Source organism: Nomascus leucogenys, chromosome 9 (genome assembly GCF_006542625.1).
Source record: "Nomascus leucogenys isolate Asia chromosome 9, Asia_NLE_v1, whole genome shotgun sequence".
In the NCBI taxonomy this organism is placed as follows: Eukaryota; Metazoa; Chordata; class Mammalia; order Primates; family Hylobatidae; genus Nomascus; species Nomascus leucogenys.
Genome location: NC_044389.1, coordinates 46,941,097 through 46,964,372, shown reverse-complemented (window position 1 = coordinate 46,964,372; position 23,276 = coordinate 46,941,097). Strand labels below are relative to the sequence as shown.

Here is a 23,276-nt window from a genome sequence, read left to right as displayed (position 1 = left end):
TGGGCCCATAGGATCCTCCTCCCTCAGTCTCTGGAGTAGCTGGGACTACAGAGCTAAAAGATATCAAGTTTGTGAATTCTCTGGACAATTATCTTTGTCTACTTGATAAGTTAATTCCAAGAAAAATTAAAATACCTCTCACGGTGAGAGCAGAATTGTTTGCTTTTCCTTTTATTTCAGTTTTTGCCTTAAATATAGTATGTTTCTTGACTTACGATGGGATTATGTCCTGGTACACCCATTGTAAGTTGAAAATATCCCTAAGTTGAAAATGCATTTAATACCTCTAGCCTACTAAACATTATAGCTTAGTGTAGCCTACCTTAAACATCCTCAGAACACTCACAATAGTTGGACAAAATCATCTAACACAAACCCATTTTATAATAAAGTGTTGGCTATCTCATGAAGTTTATTGAATACTATACTGAAGGTGAAAAACAGAATGGTTTCATAGCATCATAAAGTTGAAACAACATAAGTCAAATCATCCTAAGTTGGGAACTATCTGTAGTTTGTTAAAGCAAGAATTTTATTAACTTTTTTTACTATTTAAGGAATTTTAATTAAAGCAATAATTTTATTTTACTGTTCACTGTTTAAGGAATTTTAATTAAAGCAAGAATTTTATTTTTATTCATTTATTCTTCACTCTGTCAGTAATTTAAAAGCTCTGTTGTTAGATACATACATTTCAGGACTGTTACATATTTTTTGTTGGATTGCACCTTTTAGCACTTCTACTTTTTACCCTGAAATCTCTTTTATCAGACACTAATATTGCAACTTATGCTGTCATCTATTTTGTAACAACTTTGTTGAGATATAATTTACATGCCATAAAATTCACCCACTTAAATTACATGATTTGATGACTCTTGTATATTTACACAATTGTGCAGCTGTTATTGCAATTTTAGAACATTTTCATCATCACCAAAAGAAACCCCACACTGGCAGGGCGCAGTGGCACACACCTGTAGTCCCAGCACTTTGGGAGGCCGAGGCGGGTGGATCACTTGAGCCCAGGATTTCAAGACAAGCCTGGGCAACACAGAGAAACCCCATCTCTACAAAAAAATTAAAAAATTAGCTGGGTGTGGTGGCATGTGCCTGTAGTCCCAGCTACTTGGAGGCCGAGGTGGGAGGATCACTTGAGCCCAGGAGGCAGAGGTTGTAATGAGCCAAGATGACACCACTGCACTCCAACCTGGATGACAGAGCAAGACCGCATCTCAAAAAAAAAAAAAAAAAGAAAAGAAAGAAACCCTATACCCACCATACCCATTAACAGTCACTCTCCATTTTCCCCCAACTCCTCCTCCCCACAATCATAATCTACTACTATCTCTATAAATTTGACTGTCTGGACATTGATACAAATAAAATCATATCACATGTGGTCTTTTGAGTCTGGTTTCTTTCACTTAGCATAATGTTTTCAAGGTTCATCCATGTTGCATGCAAGGTTCATACATGTAGCATGTATCTATCACTCAGTACTTCATTCCTTTCTATTGCCAAGTAATATTCCGCTGTATGGATATCCACATTTTGTTTAATACATTCATCAGTTGATGGACATTTGAGTTGTTTCCACTTTTTGGCTATTCTAAATAATGCTGTTATAAACACTCATGTATACGTTTTTGTGTGGATATGTTTTCATTTCTCTTGGGTATTTTTCTAGGAGTAGAATTGCTGGGTCATTGGTTATTCTATCATCAGAATATATGAAGTTTCCAATTTCTCTATGTCCTCACCAACACTTGTGATTATCTGTCTTTTTTATTATGGCCACCCTAGGTTTGATTTTGATTTGCAGTTCCCCAATGGTTAATGACGTTAAGCATCTTTTCATTTGCTCATTGGTCATTTGTGTATTTTCATTGGAGAAACGTCCATTCAAATCCTTTGCCCATTATAAAATTGGGTTATTTGTCTTTTTATTATTGAGTGTTATGAGTTCTTTATGTATTCTGTATACAAGTCCCTTGTTAGATACAATATATGATTTGTAAATGTATTGTCCAATTCCGTGCATCATAGTTTCACTCACTTGATGATATCATGTGTAACATAAAAGTTATAAATTTTGATATTGTTGATTTTTCTCTTGCGTTGCTTGTGTTTTTGATGTCGTATCTTATAAACCATTGTCTAAACTAAGGACATGATTTATGCCTTTGTTTTCTTTTAAGAGTTTTATAGTTTTAGCTCTTACCTTTAGATCTGTGATCCATTTGAGTTAACTCTTTATATAGTGAGATAGGGATCCAAACTGATTATTTTGCACATAGATTTGCAGTTGTCTCCATGTTTTCTTCTGTTAGTATTTGCCTATTATATTTTTCCATTACTTAATTTTCAGACACAATAATAATGGTAATTTAAAAGATACGTGAACTAGAACAGTTATTCCCATTTTACTAATTTAAGGAAATATCTGAAGTTAATTGAATTATCCAGTGGACTCATGCTGAGGGACAGAAAGTCATGGAAAGGGATGATACACAGACATGGTGGATTATAGAATGGAGAGGCTTTGGAAGTCCTTGGTGTAACTCAGTGTTTCTTAACCTTTGGGGCTGGATAATTCTTGGTTGTGGGGGCTGTTCTGAGCATTGTAAGATTCTTAGCAGCATCTCTGGCTTCTCCCCAGTAGATGCCCAGTAGTAGCACCTGCCACCCCCAGTGTAGACCACCAAAAATGTGCCCAAGACACTGCCAAATGTCTCCTAAAGCCCAAGTATCCCTACAGTTGAAACTACTGGTCTAACTACGAAATTTATTTCCCACATATTTTCTATAACCCCTCACACAGCAGTTAAATGGTTAAGTGTTAAAAAAAATTCTAGATGTTCTGCATCTTTTTTTTTTTGGATTATGGCCTCTGAAAAATGTTTCCACTGGTAGGCAGTTAGCTATCGAAAAAGTGGAATAGTAGACTGATACTTGGGGTTAGCGTGCCATGCAATCTTGTTATAGCCCTGGATATAGTTGCTATGAACCAATGTATTTGAAAAGTGAGGAAAAAAAACAGCACCTGTCAAAAGTGGTGCCTGATGGATTTCGATTTCTGAGGCCCATGAGACACCAAGTCTAGTTGTTAGAACGCTCCAATGTGAGCATCATTTCTCCAGAACTCCGGCAATATTTTTTGGGTGTATATGAATTGGGGTGCCTTGTCCTACAAAATGAAAAGATAGTAGACCTACATTTGACTTATGAACATTTGAATTTTTATATGGACATTTGTGTTTTCATGTAGTTGGCAAGACTATAATATATATCAAGAACAAGACCCCAGCTATATGCTCTGCATAGATTTGATTTTTGTCTTCTGGGAACTTCTTTTTTTTTTTTTGAGATGGAATTTCTCTCTTGTTGTCCAGGCTGGAGTGCAATGGCGCAATCTCAGCTCACTACAACCTCCGCGTCCCGGGTTCAAGCGATTCTCCTGCCTCAGCTTCCCTAGTAGCTGGGATTACAGGGATGCAACACTACGCCCGGCTAATTTTTGTATTTTTAGTAGAGACGGGGTTTCGCCAAGTTGCCCAGGCTGGTCTTGAACTACCGACCTCAGGTGATCCGCCTGCCTCGGCCTCCCAAAGTGCTGGCATTACAGGCATGAGCGCCACCGTGCCCGGCCAGCTTCTGGGAACTTCTATTGCTACTAGACTCGAATCAAAAGAAATATGCTCAACCCTTTCTAAAACTCTGCATTATTCTAATTTGGAATAAGGCAGACATAGTTTAGGATATGTACACACTGAACTAAGTATCTATATTCACGAAAATACAAAGCCATATATTATACTGATATTTAACTTAAATGTTTATCTAGAATAAACCAGTTGGATAAGGTAGCATGCACTAGATTCTCCCAGTCTCAAGGTTGCTCCTTTAAGTCATGCAGTGAAATTACTAGTCCTTGGCCAATAAGGTGAAACCTCGTCTCTACTAAAAATACAAAAATTAGCTGGGCGTGGTGGCGGGCGCCTGTAATCCCAGCTACTCAGGAGGCTGTGGCAAGAAAATCGCTTGAACCCGGGAGTTGGAGGTTGCAGTGAGCTGAGATCGCGCCATTGCACTCCAGCCTGGACAACAAGAAACTCCGTCTCAAAAAAAAAAAAAAAAAAAAAAGAAATTACTAGTCCTGATTTTGGCGTTTGGGACATCTGGCTCAATACTGGGTATAGTTTAGGGCTATCTTTCGTATTTTGCATCTTTCGTCTAGTCATTTTGCTTTAAAATTTCCTGTTTAATAATGATATTCAATTATTTTTAGCATCCTTGCATACATAGTAAACTAAAAAGATCACCAGAAACTGATTTCCAGTAGTTGCATTGGCATAGTCATAGCAAAAAGTATTAAGGAAAAGTCTTGTTTTCTTCGTTAGTCCACAAAAGGAGAAGTAATTATTTTCCTTAAAGCATCAAAATCAATATTTAATTTCATTATGGCTGGGGTCAATAATGCCCATTGTCAATGTCACTCCGTTCAGATGTACAGCGACTCAGCAATGCAATTTCTAGCCTTTCTATTTCTAGGTGGCATTTTCCAACTTACTCAACTCTCAGGAGTCCCAGTGCCATTTATTATGGTTGGGACTCTGCAGGGCGAAACTTCTTCTGGGCTCCCGGTATCTTCTATTAGTGTGACTACTGCGGGTAACAGGGACCGAATTTGCAAAGCGTGGGGTGGTGACTGATGGTCCAATGTTCTCGCCCCACGCAGGATGAGCCTCGCTGTGAGCCCACCACTGTAACTTCAGACCCCACGAGTTCAGCACTCCCTCGAGTCAGGCTTTGCAGAAGCCGGGAGGGCACTGGTCAACCCCACGCCCCTCCTTGGGGCCCGCTCCGGGTTTCTGGGCACCCCTGGGGAGGGGAGCCATCCGGTGCGCGCCACTCCCGGAGGGCGCGAGAAGGAAGCCGGCGCTTCGCGCTCAGCGGTCCCTGGGCGAAGCCGGGCGGGGCGGCGGCGCGGGTCCGAGCGCCCGAGGCGCCGGCGGAGCATGTGACCACGCCGCGCGGGGCCGGGCGCGCAGTGCCGCGCGGTGGCGGCAGTGGGGAGAGCAATGGAGGCCACGGCCGACTGAGAGGCGGGTGCGCTGCTGGTGCTGCTGCCGCGGCGGCTGCTGATGCGGAGGCTGCCGCACGCAGTGCCGCCGAGTCTGCCGCCCGCCCGGAACCGCCGGTCGCCGGCCAGCCGCTCAGCCAGCTGGAGCGCCAGGCGGGGACCTCAGGTGAGCGCCTGCTCGGCCCGCGGCCGGAGCCAGACAATGGGGACAGGGGCGGGCTTCTCTCCTCCACTCGCGCCCCTCCGGGCCGGGCCCCCGCAGCGCCCCGGGACTCCAGGGGACCTGGCCCCGGGGGCGTGAGCTCGGCGCGGCGGGCGGTGGACTTCAGGGCGGTGTCCCCGCGTGGGAGGTGCGGACCCTCCCCGAGGAACCTGCGCGCGGCTTGCGAGCTTTGGATCCCCGCAGGGGAACCTGCCGCCAGGCTGCGCCCCGGGAACTTGCGGAGAATATGGGACCTCGCCTGCCTTCTCCCCTTCCCGCGCCTCGCCATCCTGTCCCCGGGTCCCTGGCTCGGTCCCGACCGCAGCAAGGGCCAGAACCAGACCTCGCCGTCCGGGATCGCGGACGCCGTCCGGGCTCAGCCCTCTCCCCACCGCCCCCAGAGCTGCATTGCTTTGTTTAACCTCTGCCAGACCGTTTCGCACAAACTCTTGTTGCCCCAATTCTGATGAGCCACCAGTTTGATGGCTGAGGCAAGACAAAGGTTTCCCCTGTTTACCAAGGGCCGGGGCCAGGAGACTGCGCGTGGTGTAAAATGTGTTTTCCTTATCTTCGCCCGGGGCTTGTTGCGATGGTTTTCCTGGCACTATAAGCGTCCTTTCTTGCAGAGCTCTGTAGTGGCGAGATTGGACCTCCTAACCCTACGGATACGGTGGGTGGGGTATGGCTTTTTTTTTTTTTTTTTTCATGATTATCAGTAAACAGAAGCCGACTTTGAATTTTATAATATGTGTTCTTGAGTCAGAGACATCGTAATCATTTTCTGAATTCTGAATTTTAAGAGAGAATATGTATTTCAAGACACATTGATTCAGTGGAGGGGGAGGGGGAAGAAAACCTAGTAAGTACGACCATGTGTTGTGAAATTTTAATATGGTTTTAGGAATGATGGCTGGGAAACTGATCTGGTGTAGGTGAGGGAGTGTGTGTGTGTGTGTGTGTGTGTGTGTGTGTATACTGGGGGTGGTAAGTGGTGGTGGTGGAGAGGGAGTGGTTAGAATACAAAGGATAAGGCAGTTTTAGAAAAAGATTCTTAGTAAATATCCTGTGGCAAATTTTTGATTCATTAAGTTGTGAGTTAAATCAATGTTTCCTTTAAAAATCACCTATAGTAATTGTGGAATTATATAAAAAATGGCTCACAGTTCTTTGGCATTGTTTGTGACTCAGGAATCTGAATAAAACAGTCAGTTTTGAGTAATTTTTAAAAAGTCAACAAAGAGAAGACTCCTTCACTACTGTCTCCTTTATCCTTTGGGAAAAGGGAATCCTCGTTCAGTATATTCAAGAGAAAATTGCCTATATGAAAAAAATTCAAAGGCAGCTTTGAAAAAGAAACATTTTGAAAAATGTAATATGGTTGCATTACAGATCACTTCAACTCAGAAGTGGGCAGGGAAAAAAATCATGCTACTGGATCGCCCTTTCCACTGTTGATTATTTAAAATGCATTTTATTCAGAAGCTTAATTTTACAGTCATCTCTAACACATTGAGAAACTTTCACTCTGAAGACTTAGCAGTACTTACCGACCACTGAATTTGGAGGAGGAAGCTAACACCAACTTGACAATAGGCAGTTGGTGTGAGAAACAAAAGCTAGCTCTTCATAATGGTTCATAGTTCTTCATAAACTACAAAACACTACAATAACTGGAAGTTATTATTATCGCTAGATGAGGGAGCTGTGTTTTGCAGTTTTTCTCTTACCCAATTTCAGACCAATTAATTGACATTAATTTGAAATTCTCCAGGGCAAGAGACAATCTTGTAGTCTTTTTTTGTGGTCCATATTTCTGATCTGGCACACAGTAGGTGTTCAGTGTGTAGTGGTGGAAAGAAAGAATGAATAGGTGAAAAAAATACAAGTGGGTAAAACATGTACAGATGGAATTTGTTTACTTCTTTTTATTCAACTAACATTTACCGAAGGCCTACTGTGTGCCAACAGCTGTGCAGAGGTTTTCCACATACAGTTTATGAAAGCTTGGTGACCTCCTTTCTCAGTCATAGTTGATGTGTGTTTCTTCCAAGAATGGGGCCTCTTGGGTGGTTTTTTTCATCATTTTTAATCATCTCCTGGAACTGAGTAGCACAATAGAACATTTCACTTGTTGTATGTGCATATAGTTTCTCACAGTGGCCTGTGGGGAGGCAGGGCAGATATTATCATTCCCGTTTTGTAGGTGAGGAAATCCAGACATGGCGAGATTAAATGACTTGCCAGCTCCTTGTCACTAAAGCAACAATGCCAGGGACAGAAGCTGGATCTCACGCCCAGAGCTTTCTCTCCTGAATCACACAGCCTTCTCCAAAATACACTGTACCCCTAGAAAATCACACTGGAATTAGACCTCATGAAAAAGTCTACCTTTTGGATAACTTTTATATAAAGAAAAGGTATATTTTACAACCTAGTACTTATGGGAGTGGTTAAATACACAAGTTCTCGAGGCAGGTGATTGAATTTGAGCATTGGCTTTACTAGCTACTAGCTCTGCATCCTTGGCAAGTGATTTAATCTAAGCCTCAGTTTCCTCATCTGTAAAATGGGGGAAGTAATCCTACTTAGAACATGTTTGTGAGGATTAAATAATGTGGGCATAGCCCAATGTTTAGTACAAACTAAGCATTCAGTGTCAGCTAATTTTTATTTTCATTAGTTTAATGTAAAGCAATGGCTTTTAAACTTTTTAATTTTTTATTTTACTTTTTTTTTTTTTTTTAAGAGATGAGGTCCTACTGTGTTGCCCAGGCTGGTCTCAAGCGATCCTCCTGCCTTGGCCTCCCAAAATACTAGGATTACAGGCGTGAACCACTGCGCCCAGCCTAAACTTTTATTTTTGCACAGTAAGAGATGCATTTTACTTTGCCACCCAGTATACAGATACATTGTAAATATCTGTAATTAAAAAATTCATGAAGTAATGCTTAGACTTTGAATGTGCAATGCATTCTTATATTTTTTATTCTATTTTATTTAAAAAATGTTGGTTGAGATCGCTAAATGATTTTACATCCCATTAATGAGTCAGGAACTACACTTTGAAAAGCACTAATGCAAAGGATAATCAGGTTAAGTGCATTTAAGAAAACTCTGTTGTTGAATCTTTATTTCTTTTCTTAAAATGGTTCACAACATCAGTTGGAGTTTGAATACTAAATTACATTTAAAAATAGGTTCTTAAACATTTCTTGGGAATTACGATCATTTATTGAGTATTTATCATGGTCACGTTACTGTGTGCTAAGCAGTCTATTTATATATGTTATCTAATTTAGCTCTCACGACAGCCCTGTAAGTAGGCCTTGTGTTTACATTTGATAATTGAAATTAAGACTCAGAGAGTTTTTTATTAACTTGCCCAAGGTCCTAAATTTAGAGAGGGATGAAGCAAAGATTCAAACTGAGTTCTCTCTGATCCCAAAGCCTGCCTGCCCTCTTAACCCCCATGGTTTTCTGATGTTCCCTCATAGTGATTTCTGAAGATGTTTCATTTCTTCCTTAACATAAATTTGAATGTCGATATTGAGAATTTACCCATTGTGGTACATCTTTTGTAGTTTCCTTTGAAATGACTCATTTCAAGTCAGTTTTCAACTTAGGGAAGTTAAGGAAGCATAATGTAATTCTTTCTGGCTTTAGCTGGTCTTTGATGTAGATTTTGTAATAGCTTCTCAGGTTTTTGTGATAGAGTCAATTAATTGGTCATTTTTATTGAGCATCCACAGGTTTAATGTATCTTCCTAAGAGACATGAAATAGCTGTGTAACTATAAAAATACTTCATTACGAATGAATGTCGGCTTTTGTTAAGGCACAAAATGAAGCCTTACAAGCTACAAAAGAGTACTTTATAGTGTATTGATTGGTCTTAAAATCACAAGGCGGTAAAAGTATTTACTTTGTAAAGTACTTTAAGAAACCACCACCAAATATCCTATTAGCATTTTTTTGTTTTTTGGTTTTTCAGTTCTTTACACGTTTCCTATGTGTATTTGTAGCAGTATTTTAATTTTAATATTTTGATATTTCTAGGACTTCCCTCTTTGAAACACACTCTCAGGAAGAATTAAGGGGTTTTTCAGGAAATGTATTTTATAAATAATGCTTAGAATACACAAATAGATGCTTTTATATAATAAAGGCAAATTTCACTTTTTTTACATTTATATCTTCTAGATTAAAACTCTTACGGTGTCTGGTTTGCATTATTGCTATTATATTTAGGAGTGTAACTCATAAATAACATGAGTACCAGGTGCCTAAAAATGTATAAATATGCCACTGCTCTTGCATTACAGCTTTGGTTACTCCTGTGTGCATGGGGCTTTAAACTTTTAACCATATATTTAAACAGTTTATTTGTTGAATTAAGGTTAGTGTTTTCAAAGCTGACAATTTAAAAATCTGAATTTGTGTAGATCACGATGATATGTTAGACAAAGAACAGCAGTTTCATGGTTTATTTATGTGGTTTGAATAGCCATATGTTTCTGTTCATCAGTCTTTTTTTATTAAGATTTGATGTAAACAAATATAGATATAATTGCATTTATTTTTGAACATCAGATTTCATCCTTAGGCAGGCCCTCAAAATATACTTTGCAGCTAATGAAATTGTGTACAGTTGCAGCAAGCCTATGTTTTATGCGTATTTATGAATTCTGTCTACTACTTGACCCTTAGTGGATTGTTACAGTTTTTGTGAGCGTCAGGACATGGCCCACTTATTGAATGGTCATTGTAATTTGTATGTTCAGGCAGATACAAAACTTGGCTACCTTTACATTTGTGTCCTGCTTATTCTTTTATTCATTTATGTTTTTATTTATTCATTTATAGGGTCTTGCTCTGTCACCCAGGCTGGAGTGCATAGCCATGGCTCACTGCAGCCTCCACCTCCTGGGCTCAAGTGATCCTCCTAGCTCAGCCTCCTGAATAGCTGGGACCATAGGCGCATGCCACCACATCTGGTTAATTATTTTTTGTAGAGATGTGGTCTCTCTCTGTTTCCTAGGCTGGTCATGAACTCTTGGGCTCAAGTGATCTACCTGCCTTGCCTCAGCCTCCCAAAGTGCTGGGATTACAGGCATGAGCCGCCACTCAGGGGCTCCTTTTTATCCTGATGTGAAAATTCATAGAGATAAGAACAAAATCAATTTAGATATTAATTTGTTCTGGTGGCTTTAAGGTAGATGCATATGCATATTTTAGGTTTACATAGATGTATGATTTTCACACATATATGAGAAGTACCAGATTATAAACTCTTCTCTAAAGTAAAGAAATACATATTAAATAACTTTGTGGAAATTAAAAAACTGAGTAACAACCCTGAAGAGATGTTTTTATAGTCACCTGTTGTCATCCTTGTAGTCACATGTTATTAGAAATATTTAAAAAGCCAAATAGAACAACCATATGTAAAAGCTTTTATATGTGAAAAAGTGATACCATTTAAAATGTCAAAAATGGAAACATATATATTTCAGTCAGATTTTAAAGTCTTCACCAGGTCTTTCAGATGTCTTTAGTGTTTTTCAAGTGTCATACTTTGTGGATTAAGAAGAAATGTCAAAAAACTTGCTTTAGAAACTGGTACTGTATTCAATATGAAGTGGGGAAAAGACACAGAAACTGTGTCCCTGAAACACTTTAAAAAACATTTAAATCAGGAGTAAATACTTAGCCCACTAGAAACGGTTGTTAGAATAGAGTTTAAGAGCAAGTAGCAGCTGCTAAGAGGAATTAGAAAAAGGAAGGACAACTTGTTAAAAAGGCATTTTGTTTTTTACCACGGAAGGTAAGAAGGATCTTATCTGGAGGCTCACTGGCCTCACTCCACTCACCTGGGGAGGGATTGGTTGGCAAGAAGGAAGATAAGGAGACAGGGAGGGGGATACAGGTTACCTGAAAACTTGATTATTATTTAAATCTAGGATAAGCCGGATTCAAGGAATAATCGGTGAAAATTCTTATATATAATTGTCAACCCCTTGTTAACAATGGGCTGTTTCCTCACTTGGGAGAAATAAAAAGGAGAGGCCATAGTCCCAAGATCACCATTTTTGAAAGAGAAAATATCATTACTCCAAACCCCGTTGCCAATACCATTTATGCTCTCGGGTGGGGGCCACAGCTAATGTTCTTAGGGAAGATTGTGATAGATCCAGCAGGGCTGTTAAGACACTGCCGGTGAATTCCAGGCTGCCCTAAATGATTGCAGTCAGGATTTTTCTTCATTTTGAAAAGTTTTTAATACATTTAGAATGACTTTTTCTCCACCAGAGTGTCACCGTGACAGAGGCAGTGGGCTTTCCTGGCTTTATTTATGATGCAGCTGGCCATGCAAGTTTGTGATGGGTTAACTGTCTTCTAGAGTTAATGAGGTCAGGGTCACAGGTTCAATTCTTGGGAAGGCCAGTTAGCTTTGCTTTGTTCTGTGAGCGCATATTGTACTCTTAACTCAGGCCAGCCATCTGGCGAAGGCAGATCATTGATCACAAAGGCATTAATAAGCAAGACAGTGTGGGAGCAGCAGCATGAATCTTTCTCATAGATGTTGAGTAATTAGAGAAACAATTCCAAAAGCATGTGCGCATTTGTATTATTTTTATAGCATTATCTTAATAGATAGAAGATAACATGGTTATCAAATATTTTTCTTTGCCATTTCTGTTGAACTTTCATCTGAACAGTTGTCTTTTCAAGTTATGATTTTTGAGATGTCTCATTCATTCAGTAGTTATATTTTGTTCTGAGTATTCTTAATCTCCCTGGAGGTTTGTAAGACAGTGACTGTGGCAGTGAGAACAGTCGTGCTAAAAGCAGTAGATCAAACCACTTAGTTGTTTACAGATCCAATTCCACTGAATGTAAAAAGTTTAAAAAAGCAAAACACCATTTTGAATGAGGGTAAACAGACTAAGAATTTTAGGAAAATGCTTTATACTTCTTCTAAGTAGACCTTGATCTGAAAATCTGTCATTCCCTTTATTAAAATAACTTCTAGTGTTAAGAGAAATATCAGAGATCATCTAGGCCTGTGCTGCCCTATACGGCCCTACTGGTCCCATGTGGCTAGTCCGAATGGAGATGTGCTGTCAATTTAAAATACATACTAGGGCCAGCGCTATGGCTCACACCTGTAGTCCCAGCCTTTGGGAGGCCAAGGCCAGGAATTCCAGACCAGCTGGGCAACATGGCAAAACCCTGTCTCTCTAAAAAAAAAAAAAAAAAAAACCCTCCCCCTAAAAAACCAAAGTTAGCTGGGCATGGAGGCACATGTCTGTGGTCCCAGTTACTTGGGGCTGAGGTGGGAGGATTGCTTGAGCTAGGGAGGTTGAGGCTACAGTGAGCCTGTCTCAAAAATAAAATAAAATAAAATAAAATAAAATAAAATAAAATAAAATAAAATAAAATACAGTGAGCCTGTCTCAAAAATAAAATAAAATAAAATAAAATAAAATAAAATACAGTGAGCCTGTCTCAAAAATAAAATAAAATACAGTGAGCCTGTCTCAAAAATAAAATAAAATAAAATAAAATAAAATAAAATAATAAAATAATAAAATAAAATAAAATAAAATAAAGTACATACTAGTGCTGGTCCTGGTGGCTCATGCCTATAATCCCAACACTTTAGGAGGCTGAGGCAGGTGGATCCCTTGAGCCCAGGAATTGGAGACCAGCCTGGGCAACAAGGTAAAAGCACTGTTTCTATTTTCTTTTTTAAAAAAACAACATACTGGATTTGAAACATTTGGTGTGAAAAGAGAATGCAAAATATGTCATTAATAGTTTTTTAATGTTGATTACATGTTGCAGTAATAGTTTTGACTATGTTGGATTGAATAAAATATTGTTAAAATTAATTTTTGCATTTTTTTACTTTTAAAATGTATCTACTAAGAAATTTAAAATTACATATTTGGCTCACATTTGTGGCTTGCATTATGTTTCTGTTGGGCAGTGCTGGTCTAGTCCAACCCTCATTTTACTGATGAGAAGGCTAAGGTTCAGAGGTGAGTAACTGAGCTGAATTCTTTCCATTGCCTGTAGTCTCTCCCTGCTAATAGGTTAGGGGCTCAGGAAGACTGAAACTCTGAACCACGAGAGGACCATTTAGTGCATGGCAATTGTGTGTTTCAAGATCTGTGCCTAATCCATTGCCTGTTAGGTGTTTACTAGTTGTGTGTGTGTATGTGTATATTCACTGTGCCAGTTGTGTGTGTACACACATACACAGGGTGGAGGGCTTTGTTTATTTATAATGTAGATGTTTAGGCTTAGTTTTACCTTCCTCTATAGGTCAGAGGTTCTGCATTAAAATATTAGACATTAACAGTTGTGACAGGGGTAAATAAGATATGGTGCTCATTTGAGTCAGCACTTTCATATGTACTCCTTATTACCAGAGGATTTCAGATAGGTTTTTTTTTTTTGGAGACGGAGTCTCACTCTGTTATTCAGGCTAGAGTGCAGTGGCGCAATCTCAGCTCACTGCAACCTCTGCCCCCCAGGTTCAAGCGATTCTCCTGCCTCAGCCTCCCGAGTAGCTGGGATTACAGGTGTGCACCACCACACCTGGCTCATTTTTTGTATTTTTAATAGAGATGGGGTTTCACCATGTTGGCCAGGCTGGTCTTGAACTCCTGACATCAAGTGATCCACCCACCTCAGCCTCCCAAAGTGCTAGGATTACAGGCATGAGCCACTGTGCCAGGGGTGCAGTGGCACCATCTCGGCTCACTACAGCCTCCGCCTCCCAGGTTCAAGTGATTCTCCTACCTCAGCCCCCTGAGTACCTGGGATTACAGTTGTGCAACACCACACCTGGCTAATTTTTGTATTTTTAGTAGAGACAGAGTTTCATCATGTTGACCAGGCTGGTCTCGAACTTTTGGGCTCAAGCAGTCCCCTGCCTCGGTCTCCCAGAGTGCTGGGATTACAGGTGTGAGCCACTGCACCTGGCCTCAGATAATTTTGAGTCAGCCTTGATGGACAAAGCAGCAATGCTTTCAGGCTGAATCATTTTTGGAAGGAGGGGAGCTGAGATGAAGGGAGGTCGTTTGCCTGTGTTCTGAAGAAAGCATATGAGCCGTGAGTGACTGTTTCTTAACACGGATGCTCCTGATGTTCCAATCTGGAAAGAATAGCCAGGGTTGGCAGCTGCAAAAGCCATGGCCTCAGAATGTAGGCTTCCTGTCAGTTTTGTGACATAATGGTCTTTAACTAGCAAAAATAAGAAGGAGGAGAACTTCATGATCAAAATTTTTTGTCTGCTATTTTTAGTTGAGATTTGTATTTCCTAATCAACATAGGCAGCTCAGTGTGACTGTAGTGATTAGCATCTTAAAGATGTTTACTTTATGCAGCTTCTGCTCTAGCCTTTCTTTTTGGCCCATGCAGAGTCCCAAGTCACTTAATTTGTTATCAGTGGCCCAGTGACAACTAGTGAACAACAATTTTGTCAGGGAACCTCTGACACTTCAATTAATTTCATAATCCATACTAGATATTAACCTTTATGAATTTGTCCATTTAGAAGGGCCACTGTGCATTGTGAAGGTTGGAGGAATGTTGGTTTATAAAAATATTTACAGATTATCATTTTTCTTTTTTTTTTTGTCTGTTACAAACAACCCCGGTTGATCCTAGATATAGACAAATAAAGCAAGACAGCAATCTCTGAATGGTTACCTTCAAGCAGCCAAAATAAGTAACTGTATCCTTTGTTTTGAAGTTTAATGAAGATTTCCAGTGAGGCTTGGTGGCGCCTGTCTGTAGTCCCAGTTACTCAGGAGGCTGAGGTGGGTGGATCACTTGAGCCTAGGAGTTTGAGATCAGCCTGGGCAACAAGACCAAACCCCACCTCTACAAAACAAACAAACAAACAAACAAACAAAAAACAAACACCTCCCTCCCACAAATTAGCTGGGCATGGCGGTGTGCACCTGTGGTCCCAGCTACTCAGGAGGCTAAGGTGGGTGGATTGCTTGAGCCTGGAAGGTTGAGGCTACAATGAGCCGAGATTGTGCCACTGAACTCCAGCCTGAGTGACAGAATGAGACCTTGTTTCAAAAAAAGAAAAGAAAATTTCCATTTCCATCCACATCCCACCCAGCCAGTCATGATAAACCCATTTTCTCTCATGTCAACCAACCTGTACTGGACATATACCATGTATTGGGTACCATGGGCATAGTATGACAAGAACAGGAGTTGGAGAAGTACAGATTGCTTGAATGTGACAAAGGTAGGTCTCGGCCCAAAGTATTTCGTTGTGCTTTCTTTTCTTCTTTTTTGAGACAGGTTCTCACTCTGTCGCCCAGGCTGGAGTGAAGTGGCATGATCTCAGCTTACTGCAACCTCTGCCTCCCAGGTTCAAGCGATTCTCATGCCTCAGGTTCCCAAGTAGCTGGGATTACAGGCATGTGCCACCACACCTGGCTAATTTTTGTATTTTTAGTAGAGAAGGGGTTTTGCCATGTTGGCCAGGCTGGTCTCAAACTCTTGGCTCCATGTGATCCACTTGCCTTGACCTCCCAAAGTGCTGGGATTACAGGTGTGAGCCACTGCATCTGGCCTGTAACTTCTAACTTGAAAAAAGAAAATGCGGCATTCTCGCATAGTTGCCAAACAAATACGTTATGATGTATGCTTTTTCAGAATTTCCTAGCTGATTTCATGGGCTGCCATGTTTAGTGACATATCCCCTTTCTAGCAGTATCAGATTTTGTGCTTTTGGGTCACCGGGGCCGTCAGTTAGGATGCTGGGAGTCCTACTGAACGTGGAGGAGTGGCACGTGTCCCCTGTTTCCTTCTTGCCTCCCTACTCCAGCTATTGATTCCAGTTACTGTGGAGTTTCTAGAGAATGTAAAAATAAAGAACTCATAGTCCATCTAGTAAAGAAGAAAGACAGGGCTGAATTTAGAGTGGACTGCAATGGACAAAGTGCTGTGAGAGCACAGGGGAGGGATTGAATACCGGTCACAGGGTAGAATAAGGGAAGATCAGGAGGAAGCTCACAGAGGAAGTGATATTTGAGCTGGGTCTTGGAGAAGGAGTAGAAATGTAACAGATGGAGATGGGGTAGAGAGGTATTCCAAAGGTACGGGCAGAGTAAGCAAAAATGTGGGAAGCTTGGTTGGTAGCTATGGTGTGAGGTGGCAGGAACGTCAGGCATGGAGGGGAGGGGCAGGAGACAAGACTAGAGAAGTGGGCCAGGAACTATTTGGAGAGATTGAAAAGACTGAATAGTGCTGCAATGGACTGAATATTTTTGTCTCCCCAAAATTCATATGTTGAAATCCTAAACCCCAAGGTGAAGGTATTAGGAAATGGGCATTTGGGAGGATTATAATGGTTGTGAGGGTGGAATCCTGATGTATAGGATAAGTGCCCTTATAAAAGAGACATCAGAGAGAGCTCCCTCACCCGTTCAACCATGTGGGACACAGCAAGAAGACACCATCTATAAGCCAGGAAATGGACCTTCAACAGACATCAAATCTGCCAGCTCCTTGATCTTGGACTTCCCAGCCTCCAGAACTGTGAGAAGTAGATTTCTGTTATTTATAAGCCACCCAGTCAATGATACTTTGTTACAGCAGCCCATATAAACTAAGACCAGTGCTGACACTTGGGTAATGGAGAGCTGTCAGATCAGGGAGCAGCATAATCACATTGATTGACTTTGAAGGGTGACTAGGAGTTAAGAGACCTGGCTCTAAGGCCCAGCTTTTTCTCACTCCACTTTTCTGAGCATCAAATCTCTCTCTCTCTCTCTTTTTTTGAGGCAAGGTCTTGCTCTGTCACCCAGGCTGGAGTGCAGTGGCGCAATCATGGCACACAACAGCCTCGACCTCCTGGGCTCAAAGGATCCTCCTACCTCAGCCTCCCAAGTAGCTGGGACTATAGGCGCTCTCCATCATGCCTGCTAGTTTTTGTGTTTTTTTTGTAGACATGGGGTCTTGCCATGTTGCCTAGGATGGTCTTGAACTCCTGGGCTCAAGTGATCCACCTGCCTTGGCCTCCCAAACTGCTGGGATTATAGACATGAGCACCACTCTGCCTGGCCCAAATATCTCATGTATTAGGTGAAAGAGTGGGGCGAGTGTTATCTAGTTGGCCAGTAAACAGATAACAGTAATTTCCGTGTTACGCTGCGTGAGGCACTGTCGTGGGTATTGGGATACAGACAGGATCCCTGCACCGTGGAGATGACATTCTGGTGGGAGAGAGAGACAATAAACAGTGGCAAATTTTGTACGTATACGTAAGTATATAATATACCATCAGATTGTGGTAAGTGCTGTAAAGCAAGTAAAGCTAGGTGAGTGGAGTAAAAAGTAGTTCTGTTTCTAGATAGAGTAGCCCAGAGTGCTTTGAATAGAATAGATGCCACAAGAATATTTGGAATCTCTTCCAGATCCAGCATTGTAAGTCTAATTAAGTGAAAAGCTATGGGCATTCAGTCTCTTCAACATTGATTAAAATCAGTTTCCAAATAGATGTAGTTCTTACAGTTTCAATTAGTTCCACCAACGTGGTTGTTGATGGGCAGAATCTTTTTTGCACTCCATCTTTCAAATAGCTTGAGTACAGCATCATCTCATTTTAAAAAACAGTTTATTCGGTGTCATGAAAAAAATGCCACTTGTGTTGGTAATTTGGATCCTGCTTCTTTTTTCACAGCACATTATTCATCCCAAATTTTGAGGCTTGTGGAAGGAGGAAGATACTGACATTTAAGCAACCAGATTTAAGGCAGTTGTTCAATGTATCAAATAGCTCTTCTAAGTTATTTTAATATAAATTAAAACTAAATGGGAGCTCTGGGACAGCCCTGTTTTAATTACAATTGGAATGCATCTTAGGAGACCATTCTACCTCTTATAATCATAACAGTGTCATTATGATTTTTTTAAGAAGAATCACTAATTAGCTGGGTCTATCCTGAGGTCTTAGAGTTTGGTTTATAGATGATTCTTGTTGAATTAAGTGGAAGGCTGAGGCATGTGAACATTCACCCTTGGCCCTAAACCTTTTTCTTCGTGATACGAAATGGTTCAGCAGTAATCAGCAGTAGAAAGGTATGCTTAAAACCGGCTTGTTCTTTATGTGAGATACCAGGTTGAGCAAACTGGATTTACCTTTCATTGAGGATTATTCACGTGGAATTTTAAACTGATGTCCTACAAATTCTATCCACAGCGTTGGGAAGCTAGAGTGGTAGACTGTAGTTTCTGAGCTAGTATAAGATCTGATCTCTGACCTTCTGCTGACATGGAATCCAGGTTATGTTGCTTTGTTTCCTTGGATGGGAGTTCATAGCCAGTGAAACTAGCCCTGCCTGAATTATTTAATTCATCTTCTCCTTGAAGACGGTTGCAAGGAGTTTTTATAGAACTGAATGCCTTACAAATTTGGGGCTTGCAAAATGTATTTCTGTTCTTTCTTCATTTTCCCTTTTGCTGAAGATAGAAACACCTCCTGGGTCTTTGGTTCAGCCTGCTGTTTTGTACAGTCCCTGCTGTAGATTACCTCACTCTGCCAGTCCCTGTCGTAATGTGATTTATCTTTTTAAAATTAAATTCTCATCATAATTCCCTCAGGCATCTGTCTTCCTCAGAATGTTTAGTTATTTCATATAGAACTTAGGCAAGGAAGGAAGAAAGGAAAGGAAAGAAGGAAGGGAAGAAGGAAAGAAGAAAAGAAGTTCTGTTTGGATACTGTGCTAACAGGTCATATTGGGCTTGCTTATTAGATCTGCATTTCTAGTATTCTTGTTTTTTCCCTTCAAATATTATTTTTTTTTTGAGACAGGGTCATGCTCTGTTGCCCAGGCTGGCGTGCAGTGGTGTGATCATGGCTCACTACAGCCTCGACCTCCTGGGCTCAAGTGACCTTCTGCCTCAGCCTCTCAAGTAGCTGGGATCACAGGTGTGAACCACTGTGCCCAGCCAAAAAAATTTTTTCTTGTGGTAAAATATATATAACAAAAATGACCGTCTTAAACATTTTTAAGTGGACAGTTCATTGGCATTAAGTATATTCACAGTGTCAAGCAGGCATTACCACTGTCCATTTCCAGAACTTTTTCATCATCTCAAATAGAAATTCTGAACCCATTAAACAATAACTCCTCATTGTTTACCAGGGGCAGCCCCTGGTAACCTCTGTTCTATTTTCAGTCTCTATGAATTTGCCTGTTATATAGCTGGGATCTCATATAAGTGGGATCATAGAATGTTTGGCCTTTTGTGTCTCATTTCAGGTCACATGTTTTTAAGGTTCATCCATGTTGTAGCATCAGATTCCATTGTATGACTTTAAAAAAATGAAATTTTCTGTTGATGGATATTTGGGTTGTTTCCGCCTTTGGGCTACTCTGAGTAATGCTGCTATGAACATTGGTGTACAGGTATCTGAGTTCTGCTTTCTATCCTTTTGGATATATATGAAGGAATGGAATTGCTGGATCAAATTGTAATCTTATGCTTAACATTTTGAGGACCTGCTAAAGTGTTTTCTGCAGCAACTGCACCATTTTACCTTCCCAACAGCAATGCACACACAGCATTTCAATTTCTCTATATCCTCACCAATTCTTGTTGTTTCCTGCTTTTTGATAATAGCCATCCTAATGGATGTGAAGTGGTGTCTCAGTTTGGTTTTGATTTGCAGTTCCCTGATGGCTAATGATGTTGGCATCTTTTTGTGTGCTTATTGGCCATTTGTATAGCTTCTTTGGAGAAACGTCTGTTCAAGTCCTCGCCCATTTTTGAATGGGGTTGTTTATTTGTCGTCGAGTTGTGGGAATTGTTTATGTATTCTGGGCAACAGTCACTTACCAGATACATGATTTGCAAATTTCTTCCCTTCTGTAGGTTGTCTTTTCATTGTCTGGATAGTGTTCACATGTTTTCTTAACAATAATCTTTATCCATGAATGTGAAAGAGGATTAATGTAAGAAGCAAGCAGCAAACACAAACTTAGCTGTTCTAGTAGGCTTCATCATGATACCTTGCATCGGGTGGACCAGCACACTTTTCAAGGCTCTTTCATATACCTGATCTCATTTCAGGGTTAGCCAAGTCTTCTTCCCCACTCCTGTGGAAATTTGCCTTTTTCCAAAGCCAGACATTTTGCTTGTTCTTATAACCTTCTTGTCTCCCACCGTCTTGGGGAACTGTGGTCTCAGATTATTTCCTCTCTCTTCACTGTTTCTTTCCCTTTTTATTATGAATATCCTTAGGCTTCACCTGTTGTTAAAAAAATACTCCTTGATCTTACTCCCTCTTTTTTCTTTCAGTCCCTCACACATTTTTCACATGTGTAGCTTCGAGTCTCTACCTTAATTTTTAAATTCTCCACTAATTCTTTGTTTCATTCATTCTCTCATCTTGAAGTGAAACTGCTTTTTACAGATTCATCAAAGTTTCACCCACAGCCCCCAAAATACAGTGCCCTCTTAGTGATCTGTATCTGGATATGGATGGGTCCCAAATGTCTGCAGTGATTCTTCCCCCTGGAAGATGGCGAGTCATGGGAGTTTTGGCCTTGTAGCTCAAGATGACCAGCTGTGGTTGCGAAGCGGTGGGTGGAGGAGAAAAGCCACGTGCAGCAGGATTAGAACTCTCGGAAGTGCCTCCGGAACCTCTTGCCATGAGTCTTTTTAAAATTTTTTAATTTTTTTTTGAGACGGAGTCTTGCTCTGTCGCCCAGGCTGGAGTGCAATGACATGATCTCAGCTCACTGCAACCTCCGCCTCCCAGGTTCAAGCAATTCTCCTGTCTCAGCCTCCCGAGTAGCTGGGACTATAGGCTCATGCTACCATGCCCGGCTAATTTTTGTATTTTTAGTAGAGATGGGGTTTCACCATATTGGTCAGGCTGGTCTCAAAATCCTCATCTCAGGTGATCCACCCGCCTCAGCCTCCCAAAGTGCTGGGATTACAGGCGTGAGCCACTGCGCCCGGCACCATGAGTCTTTATGGTCACTCAGGGACTGTTACTTTCCGAGATTCACCACCTGCCCTCTGTAGTTACTTGTTTGTGGGGCGAGGCTTCTGGGAGAAGTATCTTAGCCTTTTCCTCGTTGTCATGCAGGTAAGCCCTGACTCCTTGGTAGTATCTGCAACCTCCGGTGAGGTACAGTGTATACCAGCTCAGCTTCAGCTAAGTGTGCACTGACTGTCTTGGTTCACTTGCTGGGCTCATGGCCAGCTGATTTTTTTGTTGTTGTTATTGTTATTTTTAATTGTGGTGAAATATACATGACATAAAGTTTACTATTTTACCCATTTTTAAGTGTACTATTCAGTGGGATTAAGTATGTTCAGTGTTATCTAACCATCATCACTGTCCGTCCCTGAACTTGTTCATTATTTCAAACTGAAACTCGATACCTGTTAAACAATGGGTTTACCTATCATCCCCTCCCCTCAGCCCCTGGCAATCTCTATTCTACTTTCTGTGTCTATGAATTTGCCTATTCCTGGTTCCCTCATGTAAATGGGGTCATTCAATATGTGTCCTTTTGTATCTGACTGGTTTCATATAGCATCATCTTTTCAGGGTTTATTCACACGGTAGCATGTATCAGAACTGTATTCCTTTTTCATGGCTGAATAATATTCCATTATATGGATACATCACATTTTATTTATCCATATTCATCTGATGATGGACATTTGGGTTGTTTCTGCCTTTTATCAGTTGTGAACAGTGCTTCAGTCAGCTGGTTCTGAGGATGCTCCCAGGATGCTCTACATTGCAGGGCAGATGCTGTGGCTCTCTGTAACACCCCCAGGCAGCCACTGCAGTTGGTTAGTTTTGAATACCCCAGCAACAGATAGGAAATCTCACAGCCGTATTATTACTTCTCTTTTTAAGGGTTTTTTGGAGCATTCCTAAGTACATCAAAACTCAGCATTCTACACGAGGAGTTTTTCATCATAGCTTGTGGTCAGAAGCTTATCTAAAATCACAGGTGTGGTGGCTCATGGCTGTAATCCAAGCACTTTGAGAGGCTGGGGTGGGAGGATCACTTAAGTCCAGGAGGTTGAGGCTACAGTGAGCTGTGTTCGTGCCACTGCACTCCAGCTTGGGTGACAGAGCGAGACCCTGTCTCAAAACTAACTAACTAAATAAACAAATACATGAATTAAATAAATAAATAAAACTGTAATTGCAGTCCTCATTCTGTCATATGGGGAAGAGAAGCAGGTGGCAGGTGGAGAATAGTGGTGGTCACACTCCCTAGTACACAGGATTGTTCTGCTCTGGCCCTATATGTCTGCCTGGAACCCTTTAGCTCTCCCCACCACACCACACAGACAGCACACAAAGTACAGGGAAAGTACAGCACACAAAGGCAGAGTCTCGCTCTGTCTCCGTTCTATGCACATGGAAGAGGCCGTATAAATAGCATGCTGAATCCTGCAGGAAATAATGAATGAATGAATGCATGTGCACGGGGTAGGTGGGTATTATATGTGACTGAAAAGCAGCCTAGAAGAGGAAAGAAGATGGTGATAGGAGAAAGCAGGTAAAAGTAAATGGCTTAAGACAATGGAGAGTAAAGATCAGAGCCAGATGCATTTAAATTAATTAATTCTTAATTAATTAATTCTTAAAGAATTAGCCAAGATGGTTCAGAGGGAAAGTTGCAAAATAGAACAGGGCTTGCCTAGGTCCCAAGATTATACAAGAGCCTTTTGCATTTTCAGGAAAGAATGGAAGTCTTCTTCTAGGAGCCTCTGTTTCTTATAGAATATTAGGAATAGAAAATGGGAATCCAGAAGAGAAAAAAAAAATAAGACAAAACTAAGATAGATGATTCTTCTCCATAGAAAATCCAGAAGAAGGAGAAGAGGATTTATTAGCGATGGGGAAGGTGAGAAAGGCTGAGTATTACAGATAAGGTGCTCTTGTGAGTGGCTAGTGTGACTTTGTGCT

At 41.0% G+C, this 23,276-nt stretch overlaps 1 protein-coding gene across 2 annotated transcripts in view; it reads left to right on the top strand.

Annotated features, from left to right (window-relative positions):
* Positions 1-5,071: 5,071 nt before the first annotated feature.
* CRACD (capping protein inhibiting regulator of actin dynamics) overlaps positions 5,072-23,276 on the top strand; it is a 289,402-nt gene continuing 271,197 nt past the window's right edge. For both annotated transcript variants that reach the window (XM_030818899.1, XM_030818898.1), the window contains exon 1: positions 5,072-5,252. The gene's annotated coding sequence lies outside the window, so the exon portion shown is untranslated. The remainder of the gene's footprint in view (positions 5,253-23,276) is intronic.